Genomic DNA, 12,812 nt, shown 5'->3' on the forward strand with positions numbered 1-12,812 from the left:
ATCTAGTCGGGAGTGGTGCTGACTGAAAACAGATGATTTAGAGCGATTCGCGCGCCATCTGTTGGTCATTCTAAGGACTTATTGAACTACCCTCGTATTAAACACTTTTATAAAATCAACCCTTATTGTAAAAAGCAACCCCCTGTAATGACAAAAAGTATTTGAAAAAAGTTTTGAAAAAATGACTAGGCTATATTTTTTTACTATTTTTTTGCTTTCATATGTGATTTTAAACACTTTTGTAAAACCAACCCATATTGTAAAAAGCAAGCCCCTGTAATAAAAAAAGTATTTTAAAAAAAGTATTGAAACTTCATTACCACTGGAAAATACCCAAAAAGATTATTTCATGACAAATTTATATCTACGTGGTAGAGAGAGGTTGGTTTTAGACTTTAAGGGTTGGAGCGAAAAATCTGAAACGGTATTTTTGAGGAGCTTGAAATTCAGACTCCATTAACATTAAAACATTCTAAAAAAGATTATTTTTCGACAAAGTTATATCTACGTGGTGGAGAGGGGTTGATTTTAGATCTAAAGGGTCGAAGCCAAAAAATTGTAGTCGGTATTTTCAAGAAGCCCAAAAATCAGATACTCCATTGACATTGGAAAATTCTCAAAAGGATTATTTTCTTACAATTGCATATCTACTTGGTAGAGAGGGGTTGATTTTAGGTGTTGAGGGTTGGAGCCAACAAATCGTGAAGGGTATTTTTGAGGATCCTAAAATTCAGAGACTCCACTGACATTCAAAAATGCTAAAAAAGATTTTTTTGACAGAGTTATATGTACCTGGTGGAGAGGGGTTGATTTTAGACGTAAAGGGTTGGAGCCAAAACATTGCAGTCGGTATTTTCAAGGAGCCCAAAAATCAGAGACTCCATTGATACTGGAAAATACTCAAAACGATTATTTCTATACAATTGCATATCTACGTGGTAGAAAGGGGTTGATTTTACACGGTAAGGGTTGGAGCGAAAAATCAGAGATGTTATTTCTGAAGAGCCTAAAAATAAGAAACTCTAGTAACACTGTAAAATTTAAAAAAAATTCTGGCCCAAGTCAAGTTCTACCCCTCTCTACCACGTTTATATGAAATTGTGAAAACATCATCTTTTGAGAATTTCACATTGTCATTAAAGTCTCTGATTTTGATGCTTATCGAAAATACATGCTTCGATTTTTTGGACACCATCCCTAAATCTCTAAAAACAAACCCTCTGTACCACGTAGCAATAAAGTTGTGAAAAAATAATCTCTTGGGGCATTTTCCAGTGTCAATGAAGTATTTGATTTTTGGGCTCCTCAAAAATAACCTTTCCGATTCTTTTCTCCGACCCTTGACGCCTAAAACAACAAATCAACTAATCAAATCAATAAATCTCCACCACTTAGATATGAAATTGTAAAAATGAATTTTTTAAAGAACTTTCCAGTATCAATGGAGTCTCTGATTTTCAAGGTTCTCGAAAATACCGACTACAATATTTGGCTCAAACCCTTTCCGTCTAAAATCAACCTATCTCTACCACGTAGATATGAAATTGGAAAAAAAAAATTTTTTCTTGAATATTTTCCCAGTATCAATGGAGTATCTAATTTTTGGGCTCCTCGAAAGTACCCTCTTCAATTATTTGGCTCCAACCCTTAACGTGTAAAATCAACCCCTTTCTACCACGTAGGTATGCAATTGTATAGAAATAATCGTTTTGAGTATTTTCCAGTGTCAATGGAGTATCTGATTTTTGAGCTCCTTGAAAATACCGACCACAATTTTTGGGTCCGACCCTTTACGGCTAAAATCAACCCTTCTCTACTACGTAGATATAACTTTGTCGAAAAAAATCTTTTTTAGAATGTTTTAGTGTCAATGGAGTCTGAATTTCAGGCTCCTCAAAAATACCGTTTCAGATTTTTCGCTCCAACCCTTAAAGTCTAAAATCAACAATTCTCTATCACGTAGATATGCAATTGTAAAAAAATAATCGTATTGTGAATTTTCCTGTGTAAATAGAGTCTCTGATTTTTAGGCTCCTCGAAAATACCCTCTCCAATTTTTTGGCTCCAAGCTTTAACGTCTAAAATCAACCCCGCTCTACCTCGTAGATATGAAATTAATTATAAAAAAATAATCTTCTTAAGAATTTTCCAGTCTTAATGAAGTCTCTGATTTTTGGGCTCTTTAAAAACACCCTTTTCGATTTTCAGCTTTAACACTTAACGCCTAAAATCAACCCCTTACCAATCACCACGCGTGATTGCAGGAGAACTGCGCTAGAAGTGCAGCATTTTTTCCAACTGGAGGTGAATCTAAGTGCAAATGTGATTTATCCTGTATAAAACTACCATAACGAGACACTTTTGAGGGAATTTAGAATGATCGATTTCACCTTTATATTCTAAAGAATGTTTTTGACCTTCATATGACCTCTGGAGGTCACGGGGGTTCGTGGACAAAAACATATACGAACGTAAAGTTTTCCGCTCTTTCAGAATCTAAGATAAAAAATATTACATCTCACAAATTAACAAAGTTGACCTTCAAATTTGGTTTGGTCGGAGGACTTATCGATTTTATTTTGTTGTCCTGTGTTATTATTAATAAAAGTAGCCCTAATAGTTATAAATGATGTGGAGTTGATTTTGATCATATCATTATTTTCATTCTAGATCGATTTTCTTCTGTCCAATTTTTAACTGAAATTTACTGAAATTTATTATAATATTTTTTATTTTTAGGGGCATGGCTGATTAATTTAAATCCAGTTTTTTTAGATACCTTCAGAAAGGTCTATTCAGTGCAATATTCAATTTTAGTAAATTTCAGTAAAAAATGGTAAAGGTGAAAATAGATACAGTAGTAATTAGTTCTTGAAATACATTTCTCAGCATTTATAAATATTGGGTGTATTTCGTGTGGTAAGGCTAATTAATTTGAATCTATATCATTACAAAGCCCGTAAGAAAGATCTATTCAATGTAATATCCAAATTCAATAAATTTCAGTGAAAAAGTGAAATGGTGAATATATATAAAATCGAAAAAAGTGCTGAAAATGCATTTCTCAGCATTTAGGACACGTGGGTGTATTTTGGAGGATGAGGCTCATTTGTTTAAATTCAGATTTTTGCAGACAAGTTGAAAATGGTCTATACAATTTCATAATAAATTTCTGTAAATTGCGGTTAAAAAGCGAAATTTTGAAAATATATACAATAGTAAAAAGTGCTGAAAATGCATTTCTCAGCGTTTATGACCCTTGGGCGTATTTAAAGGTGCAAGGCTAATTGATTTAAATACAAATTTATGCAGACACTTTAAAAAGGTATATTCAATTTCATCATGAATTTCAGTAAATTTCAGTTAAAAATAGATACAATAGTAAAAAGTGCTGACAATACATTTCTCAGAATTAATGACTCTTGGGTGTACTTTAAGTGGCAATGCTGATTAATTTAAATCCAGATTTTTTAAATTTGAGGTAAAAATTGTAAAGAAACAAATAGATACAGTAGCATAAAGTGATCGAAACGGATTTATCAGCATTGTTAAATATTGGGTGTATTTCGATGGGCAAAGCTAATGAATTTAAATCCAGATTTTTGCGGAGAACTTGAGAAAGATCTATGCAATGTAATATTCAATGTCAGTACATTTCAGTAAAAAAGTGTAAACGTGAAAATAGATAAATTATTAAAAAGTGCTCGAAATGCATTTCTCAGCATTATTAAATGTTCGGTGTATTTTGAAGGGCAAGGCTAATTAATTGAAATACAAATTTTTGCAGATACATTGAGAAAGGTCTATTCAATGTTATATTCAATTTCAGTACATTTCAGTTGAAAATTGTAAAGGGGAAAATAGATAAAATAATACAAAGTTCTCGAAATACATTTCTCAGAATTGATGAATATTGGCTGTATTTCGAGGGGCAAGGCAAGTTAATTTAAATGCAGATTTTTTCAGACATCTTGAGAAAGGTCAATCCAGTTTCATAATAAATTTCAGTAAATTGCAGTTAAACAGTGAAATGGTGAAAATATATAAATTGTAAAAAGTACTAAAAATGCATTTCTCAGCATTTATGACTCCTGGGTGTACTTTCATAGGCGATTATAATTAATTATAATCTACGTTTTGGCACAGGTATTAAGAGAAGTATTTTAAATGTCTAAAAAAAAATTCAGTAAATTTCAGTTAAAACTTTTAAACGTAAAAATAGATACGGTATTAAAAAGTGAGGAAATGATTTTCTCAGTATCTATTATTATTGGGTGTATTTTGAAGGGTAAGGATAACTAATTGAAATTCAGAATTTTGCAGAGCTTAAGAAAGGAGTAATCTATCTAATATTCAATTTCAGTAAATTTCAGTTAAAAATTTTAAACGTAAAAATAGATACAGTATTAAAAAGTGAGGAAATACTTTTCTCAGCATCTATTATTATTGGGTATATTTTGAAGGGTAAGGCTAATTAATTTAAATCCAGAATTTTGCAGAGCTTAAGAAAGGAATAATCTATTTAATATTCAATTTCAGTGAATTTCAGTCAAAAATTGTAAACGTGAAAATAGATACAATAGTAAAAAGTCCTGGAAATGCATTTCTTAAAATTTACGACTATTGGTTTATTTTGAGGGGTAAGGCTAATTAACTTAAATCCAGATTTTTTCAGTCACCTTGAGAAAGGTCTATTTAATGTCATAATAAATTTCAGTGAATATTAGTTAAAAAGTGTGAAGGTGAAAATATATACAATCGCAAAAAGTGCTGAAAATGTATTTCTCAGAATTTATGACTCTTGGGTTTATTTTGGAGGGCGAGACTAATTAATATAAATCCAGACTTTTTCAAACACCTTGAGAAAGGTCTATTTAATGTCATAACAAATTTCAGTAAATTTTAGTTAAAAAGTGTAAAGGTGAAAATATATACAATAGTAAGAAGTGTTCGAAATGCCTTTCTCATCATTTATGACACGTGAGTATCTTTTGAGGAGCAAGGATAATTAATTTAAATCCATATTTTTTCAGACGTTTTGAAAAAGACGTATTCAATGTCATAATAAATTTCAGTAAATTTCAGTTAAAAATTGTCAAGGATCAAAGCGATGCAGTAGTTGAAAGTGGTCGGAATCTATTCCAAAGTATTTATGACTCTTGTATGTGTTTTCATGGGCAAGGCTAATTAATTCAAATCTAGATTTTGGCACAGATCTTAAGAAACGTAAGTTCAGTAGATTTTAGTAAAAAAATTTGCAAATAAAAATAGGAGGAGCGTTCGCAGTTTTTGACTAATCGACATAAAAACTTCTTAATCTCCAATGTCTGCATAACCGAATAATTCTAAGAATAGCTCCGATCGTTGAAAATGGCAGCGATCCTCTCCTAAAAGTTTTCAGGAACCCGGAAATGATTGGCAAAGGGACGCTCCTTCACAAAACCGCGGAGCAGGCGACAGAGACCCTTGGCCTCAATATTCGCATCAAAAGTGGGAACATTGCATTACTCCATCTAGATACTTTCCTAGAAAAGCAGGGGTTGAAAAATTTTGCTAAGAGCTACTTGACAGGAAAATGCATAGAAACTTTCATATAAATGTAGAAGAGCCGTCTTTGTCAAAAGAGCGAACTTTTGCTTTTCCCAGATCATCAGAGCTCAATTCAGGTACAGAGGGTTTCATTTTCGTATAAAACGACGGCGTCATTTCCACCTTAGTATACCGTGACCACACTTTATATCAACAAGTTCTCAGTGATAGGTGTAGAGCGTGTCATGCATACACCGAGTGCCTACAACACATACTATCTGGTTATGATGGCCACGAGTGTTAGCTGGCGAATGCTCCGAGGGAGATATTGTCAATTGTTCAAAACGAGCACTTCTAAAATTTTCTGGAGCTACGATTTTCGGGCAGCAGTTTCTGTTGTACACTCGAGGCCTGACATCGTTCTCCAGCACTTTCAGAAACAAACTATATTCGTGATCGAATTCCCGACTCGAGCGGACTAGAACATCACTGCCAAGGAGAAGGAGAACTAGGAGATGTATCACGATCTCAAAAAGCAGATACGACAACTGCACTTAAAATATTCGTTTGAAGTAATACTCCTTGTGACTTGCAAAACCGCTAAGATGCCAGCCTTATTCCTGTTCACGAAGGATAAGGGCTTGAAAGTTCACCCAAGAACTGAGGCTCTTCAATCTCACACTGTACAAGTCAAAGCTGCTGATATTTATGCAGCATATGGTTGGCAAAATACGGATGTTATCTTACAAAAGGAGGGGAATGCCAAAGAGCAAGAGATGGATCATGGAGAATTGAGAGTTTCTTGCTGACCCATCGCGCCTCTTCAGCGTTCCCTCTGTTGATGTAAAAATACGCGCAAGCCCCGCGAGGTTGAGAGGTATTCAATATCACGAAAACACTGAGGTTAATAGAAAACACTGATAATATCAGTCTCTTCAAGGAGTTTTGCGACAGCCTTATAACATCTAAAGAGTAATGCAGGACCAAATGCTATCAAGAACTTCTGGTTGATAAAGTTTACTCGTACACACTAACTTGAATGACTTAGATAGATTAAAAGGCAAAGTTATAGATATCAACTCACATGATTATGGAATATCAATACTACATGCTAGGACTCACTTTATGGAAAAGTCTTGTGCATATAGCCTATCGACTCGAATTTAAGAAATAGTATACACACACGTGTGTGTGTGTGTGTATGTATGTTTAAGATCAAAGTGTAGTATCTGTTCTTATCAGCTTGATATCTAAAACGCATTCCATAGGAATGCCAGAATATCGAACTGATTTTTGAAAACCGGCGGAGTGTTCTGGGGCTTGCTCCGGCTCTGCCACGGGTTGCCTCTGCATTGCAGTTCTGGGTGCAGCACATAGAGTCGCAAATGGAAGAGACGCTCTTCTTAAAATGGTCAGGAATCACGAAGAAGTGGGCAAATGAGCGTTTCTGTACAAAGCAGCGGAGGAGGCTGCTGAAACACTTGGACTTAACTTCAGTATTAGGGGTGAGCAAAATGCATCAAATCTTATCTATCTCGAGTGCTCACTCCTGAAAGCCCGCATTAAGAAAGCACAAGAGAAAAGCTTTCGTGAACAGCTCCTCGATAAGAGGATGCACGGTATCTTCCACAGAAATGTGGAGGATCAGTCAATGTCGTGTGAGCTAACGTTTGCTTTCCTTAAATCGCCAGGATTGAAGTATGGTACAGAGGGTTTCATTTTGGCATGTCAAGACGGTGTTATTTCCACCTTGAAATACCATCATCACATTTTGAGTATAGACATTCCCGATGATAGCTGCAGGGCGTGCCATGCACATCCCGAGCATTTAGCTCACATACTATCTAGTTGTCCAACTCATGCAGGAACGATCTACGTTCAAAGGCACAATGCGGCACTAAGAGTGCTTTATTACCATCTCTGTCACTCTTACGGCATTAACCTTAATATCACTCCTCTGAACGCTCCTAGGTAAATCGAGTCAATTGTCGAGAATGGGAAGTGCCGCATATACTGGAACTTTATATTCTCGACAATTGTTTCTGTTGCACACTCGAAGCCAGACATGGTTCTTCTTGACTTCGAGAAGCGAATCATGTTCATTATTGAATTTTCGGCACTAGCTGAAATAACATCATAGCCAAAGAGAATGGAAAGAAAGAGAGGTATAGACACCTTATAATGGAGTTGCAACGATTATACCCGGAATATTCTGTTAAACTAATCGTCCTTATCATCGGCGCTCTTGGAGGTGCCAAGCTATCACTCGTTAATAGCCTGAAAAGCATCCTTGCTTCTCAACAATATGCTAAAGCACTTGCGCGAAAAATGCAAAAGGCGATAGTCCTTGGATCGCTCCGTATTCCCAGGTGCACATAACTTTTGTCGGATCGTCCTATTGATTCCGTTACCGACTGTAACCATCTGTCTGACGGTCGTGAGACGTGGTTGTGGCTGAAATTTCACCGCGATTTTGCTGGAAGCGGGTGCAATTTTCCAGATTAGCACCCGCTCCCGGCGAAATCCTGCGGTTGTCCTTATGACAAATTTTTATATATATATATATATATATATATATGTGTGTGTGTGTGTGTGTATTTGAAGATTTGAAAAAGAAGGCAAAGAATCGAATTTTCAAAACACTTAATCAGAAGACAGGATGAGAAATAGATGCAGTACACAAGGTTCAGGCACATTGAATGATGGGAATACCACAAGAAGTTTTTTTACAGGCTCTAAGCTAACAGCATATACTACAGGGATATACTTCAAGTTAATGAAAATATTTGTCTAAATTCTGTATAAATTAACAACTACAGGCTCAACTGACTTGGAGACGTTTGAAAAACATAATATGGAGTCCGCAAAAATGTACGTACGTTCATAACCGTGGTACTACATGCTCGTAACCGTCCACAGAATATTATTACATGGACCTGGTTTTACGAAATATTTTCTCTCACTAATTGGACATTTTTGTGAAGATTTTGTTTTTGTTTTTTGAAGAAACAGGTGAAGTTCGGAATACAGACTACAGAAATATTCGAGAGTTCAATTTCCTAAACTTTCCTCGTGTTAGGAGATAGAGAAACGGATAAGTAAGTTGAAAAAATCTAAGGCAGCAGGACTGGACAGGGCAGAGAACGAAGCGTAGCTATTTGGCTCACAAGAGTTAAGGGCGAGGCTGAAGGGGGTAGTGAAAAGAGTATGAAGGGAGAGGGATTTTCAAGAGGTTAAAGGGAGGGGTTGATCGTATCACTGTATAAGAAAGGGGATAGGGAGAGGCAGGAAAATTATAGAGGAATTACGCTAATGAATACGGCGTACAAAATATACGCGATGGTGTTGGCAGATAGGCTACGTTGTGATGTTGAGGGCAAAGGAGTATTTTCGGAGACGCGGGCGGGCTATAGGGAGGAAAGGAGTGTTATTGACAATGTTCACGTCTGGCGCACGTGGTGGATAGAGGTCTAACCAAAAAGGGTGCCAAAGTGTACGCGTTTTTGTCGATCAAAAAGGCGCGTTCGCTTCGGTGGATAGGGGGAGGTTGTGGGAGGCGATGGAAAGGAGAGGAGTGGAGAGAGGCCTGATCGAGAGGGTAAGGGAGGTATATGAGAAGACGAAAGATAGAGTGAGAGAAGGGGAGGAAATCTCTAAAGGTTTCTGGTTGGATAGGAGGTTGAGGCAAGGGTTCCCGCTTAGACCAACGCTTTTTGCAATTTTAATCACGCATCTGGAAAGTAAGCTAGCAGCCAAAGTGGTAGGAGAAGTTAGGGTAAGAGGAGTCAGTATATGGTCACTCTCATATGCAGATGACTTAGTGCTGACATAGTGGAAGTGGAAGGGAAAAGCGGTACAGGAGGTGAAAGAGTTTGTGTACCTGGACTTTCTGTTTCGGAGGAATGGGGGAGTGGATGGTCATATAAAAGAGGGGGCGAGAAGGACAAATGTGGTGATGAGATAGGTGTGGGGGCTGGGGATGTGGTTGCTCGCAGATGATTTTGCAAGGAGAATTCAATTGTTTGATTCTCTTGTGATGAGGGTCTTATTTTACGGAGTGGAGGTGTAGGGTTGGAAGGTAAGTGAGGACGTGAATAGGATACAGGAGAGGTGTGTAAAGTGGACTCTGGGGTTGGCAAGGAATAGGCCAAACTATATTGTCAGGGGGGGGGGGGCAGAAGAGCGAGTCCAGGGATTATAACGGGGAGTCGAGCGTGTAAATATGAGGAGAAATTTTTGAAAGAGAGGGGAAGTAAGCTTGTTAGGGATTGTTGGTGGGAGAAGGAGAACAGACGTAGGGGTGGGAAGATGGAGGTGGAAAGAGAAAGGTATTCTAGAACAAATATAATGCAGATGGATGAAGTGAGAAGGATGCACGAACAAGAAAGGAAGGTATATGAGTTGGTTCAAAAGAATAGCATGGAGAAAGAGAAGGCTGAAGGAGAGGAGAGAATAAGAGACTAAAGATTTAACGGAAATTATATGTGGATTATGCGAAGGGACAATCGCAATATTTGTGTGAGAAAGGCGAGCAAGGAAGTCAGAAACTTATAGCGATCACCCTGTAAAAAAGTAATTTACAACAAATGTGCAGCTCTTTCTTGGAGCAACAACTTTTTTCTTACTATTTTTTTTTTGCAGCTTGTGTCTTCTTTCGACTTTTTTCATGACGTGAGTTGTTTGGCTTATAATTAATATTTATTTGTTTGGATTTTGAAAATGCTATAAGTCTGATAATTTTATCTTAATCGAAAACGCGTCATATGGATTCGTCGTATGGAAATGCGGCATTAGATTCTGCCAAAGTAGAATCCAATGTTGTCAATCTTTCGAAAGTTATCTTGTCTATATGATAAAAACCATACCTTCTCATTAGGGTGAGAATGTAAAAAAATACTTGCAGCCGTTCCAGTAATTAAAGAAATTATAATTTGAGAAAACCTCAAATTTAAATATTTTTATTAAAGAATTTTTATAGTAGTGGTTATTATTAATATAATTATAACATTAATACCAAGCATCTTTCAGCAAAAAGAACAATTTTTACCGTTAATAAGTGTATTTGCAAATTTGTTCATAAAATTTGTTGCTAACTATTTAATGGAATAATAAAAAAAAATTGCCCGAAAAAAGTGCATTTTTTCCCACTGCGCAAAGTCTACAATACTACCAACATACTTTAAAAAAATCTCGGTTGCTAGCGTCACCCCATGAATGGCTATCCACATGGATACCTATTAGTGGTAGTAAACCCATCTTGATTTTAACCTTTTTTTAATATGTCCATCCTTTTGTCTCGGCGTCAAGATCCGCCCTTTTAAAAAAGTTGACACACAGCCGCCAATTATAAATTCAGTCGACTCTGCGATCTTGGCGAAAAAGAAAGTGCATGCAGTCAAGTCTGCGGTCTCTAAGTGTGGGTGAAGAGGAAATATAAAGTAATTCGGGAAGTGCAGTGAAGCGTGTTCTCAAATAGTAAGCAAATTAGAGTCAGCGTTCTTGTCGAATCAAAGGGATTCATAAATGCGATGGCGGCATCTGTGTTGCTCAATAAACAAAAAATTACTTTAAAGATGCGTTTAATATGGGATCAGCCCTGTCACGTAATCTAAAGATTGAATCATAATAAAAATTTAAGCAAACAACTCAAACGCCTACGTTCATGACAACGGAGGAACTATTAATAAGGATGTTTACTAAAATGGACAAATTGCCTCTAGTAGACCGATTGAACGGAAAGGATACTCTACATAGTATCCCTATAGTATCTACATTGTATCCCTTCCGTATCATGCAAAAAAACCTTGAAAAAACATCAAGATCAACTTTTAAATTGGTGAAATTTGGATTCTACGTTAAAACTCCCATTAGAAGGTCACGGAGTAAGCGCAATAATTTTTTTTTTATAACTGTAAAAAGTTCAAAAAAATATAAGACGTATAACGCCTTTTGACTGCTACGTTTCAAACGCATCATCTGTAAGTAGCAGTCAACAGGTGTCATAGGTCTTATTTGTTTTAAACTTTTTCCCGTTGCAAAAAAAAAACTATTGCGCTTACTCTGTGCTCTTCTTATGGGAATGATACGGAAGGTATACTATGTGGATACTATAAGGATGCTTGTAGAGTATTTTTTGTTCAATCCGTCCGCTAGAGGCGAAACCCCTAATTTCAGCCTTGGCAAGGGCAAACGACAGTAGGAAGTTAAAAATTCAAAAAAATAGGACATTCATTTGAGTCAAAGGCGGTGATATTTAAACAAAGAAAACAGGGAAGACCACGGAATCACGGGAAAATAAGACGGAAAAAGGCCATAAGACTATTTACATATTTCATTCCAGATGTGGGAATGATTAGAACCATTAAAAAAAATAACGGAGACAAAGAAAGTGGAAAAGATGTCTTTATAACATCAGTAAAAGAGATAAAAAAGAATGACTATCCCAGCTTTCGATTGTTTGATTACTTATACATTGCCAACGGCCTTGGAATAATGCTGACGCGGTTTCTGGGGTCAGTGGTAAACGCGGATGGAGGAAGGGTTTTACTTGGTAAAAACCCGATACTACCTAGCCTTGAGCTAGATATCTTATGCAAGATTTCTCCTCCTTCTAAAAAAACCGTTTAGCGTACACTAACTTTCAGATTAGGGAAGATGGTTAATTTAAGATTTTAAAAACATCCTAAAACTCGTAAATAATTTATTATAGTAGAATGTAAAGGCTGTTGTCAAATGTAATTATAATGAGAATCTTAGACTCACCTTTTAATTAACCGTAATAGACATTTTTAATACAATAGAATTCTATTTGGCCTCAAGAACGCCCCTACACTGAGAAAAATGTTTGATTGAATCACACAAATTCGGTTGGAATCAAACAAATTACTTCTTTAATATGGGGTTAAACAAATGTTTGTTTGATTCAAATAGATTTTTTGTTTGTCCTTATTTGTTTGCTTCAAGTACATTTTTGGTTTGTTCAAACAAATCTCGTATTTAAAATAAGTATGTTCTTTTTTTAAAATAAATAAATTTTGTTAATTAATTATAGATTTCGTTCAATTAAAGTAAATCTTTTGTTTTACACGTAACCTTAAAAATTGAGCATTCTGTATAAAAATAATGTATAAGCTCGATAATATATTTATTGTTAATCATAATTATCGTTGTATATGTAAAAGCAGAAACACTTATTCAATCCGAATGCTTAATTCTGTTTAAATTTTAATTCTGTGCTTTTCATTTCTGAATTAAATAATCATAAATTAGAATAATACGAAATG

At 35.8% G+C, this 12,812-nt stretch overlaps 1 protein-coding gene and 1 pseudogene across 1 annotated transcript in view; one reads left to right on the forward strand and one right to left on the reverse strand.

Annotated features, from left to right (window-relative positions):
• Positions 1–12,812, reverse strand: part of LOC117169598 — a 394,158-nt gene that overhangs the window by 5,353 nt on the left and 375,993 nt on the right. The gene's annotated exons all lie outside the window — the stretch shown is intronic.
• On the forward strand, positions 6,731–6,909 carry LOC117170436 (annotated as a pseudogene).

The sequence above is a fragment of the Belonocnema kinseyi genome, chromosome 3 (genome assembly GCF_010883055.1).
Source record: "Belonocnema kinseyi isolate 2016_QV_RU_SX_M_011 chromosome 3, B_treatae_v1, whole genome shotgun sequence".
NCBI lineage: Eukaryota > Metazoa > Arthropoda > Insecta > Hymenoptera > Cynipidae > Belonocnema > Belonocnema kinseyi.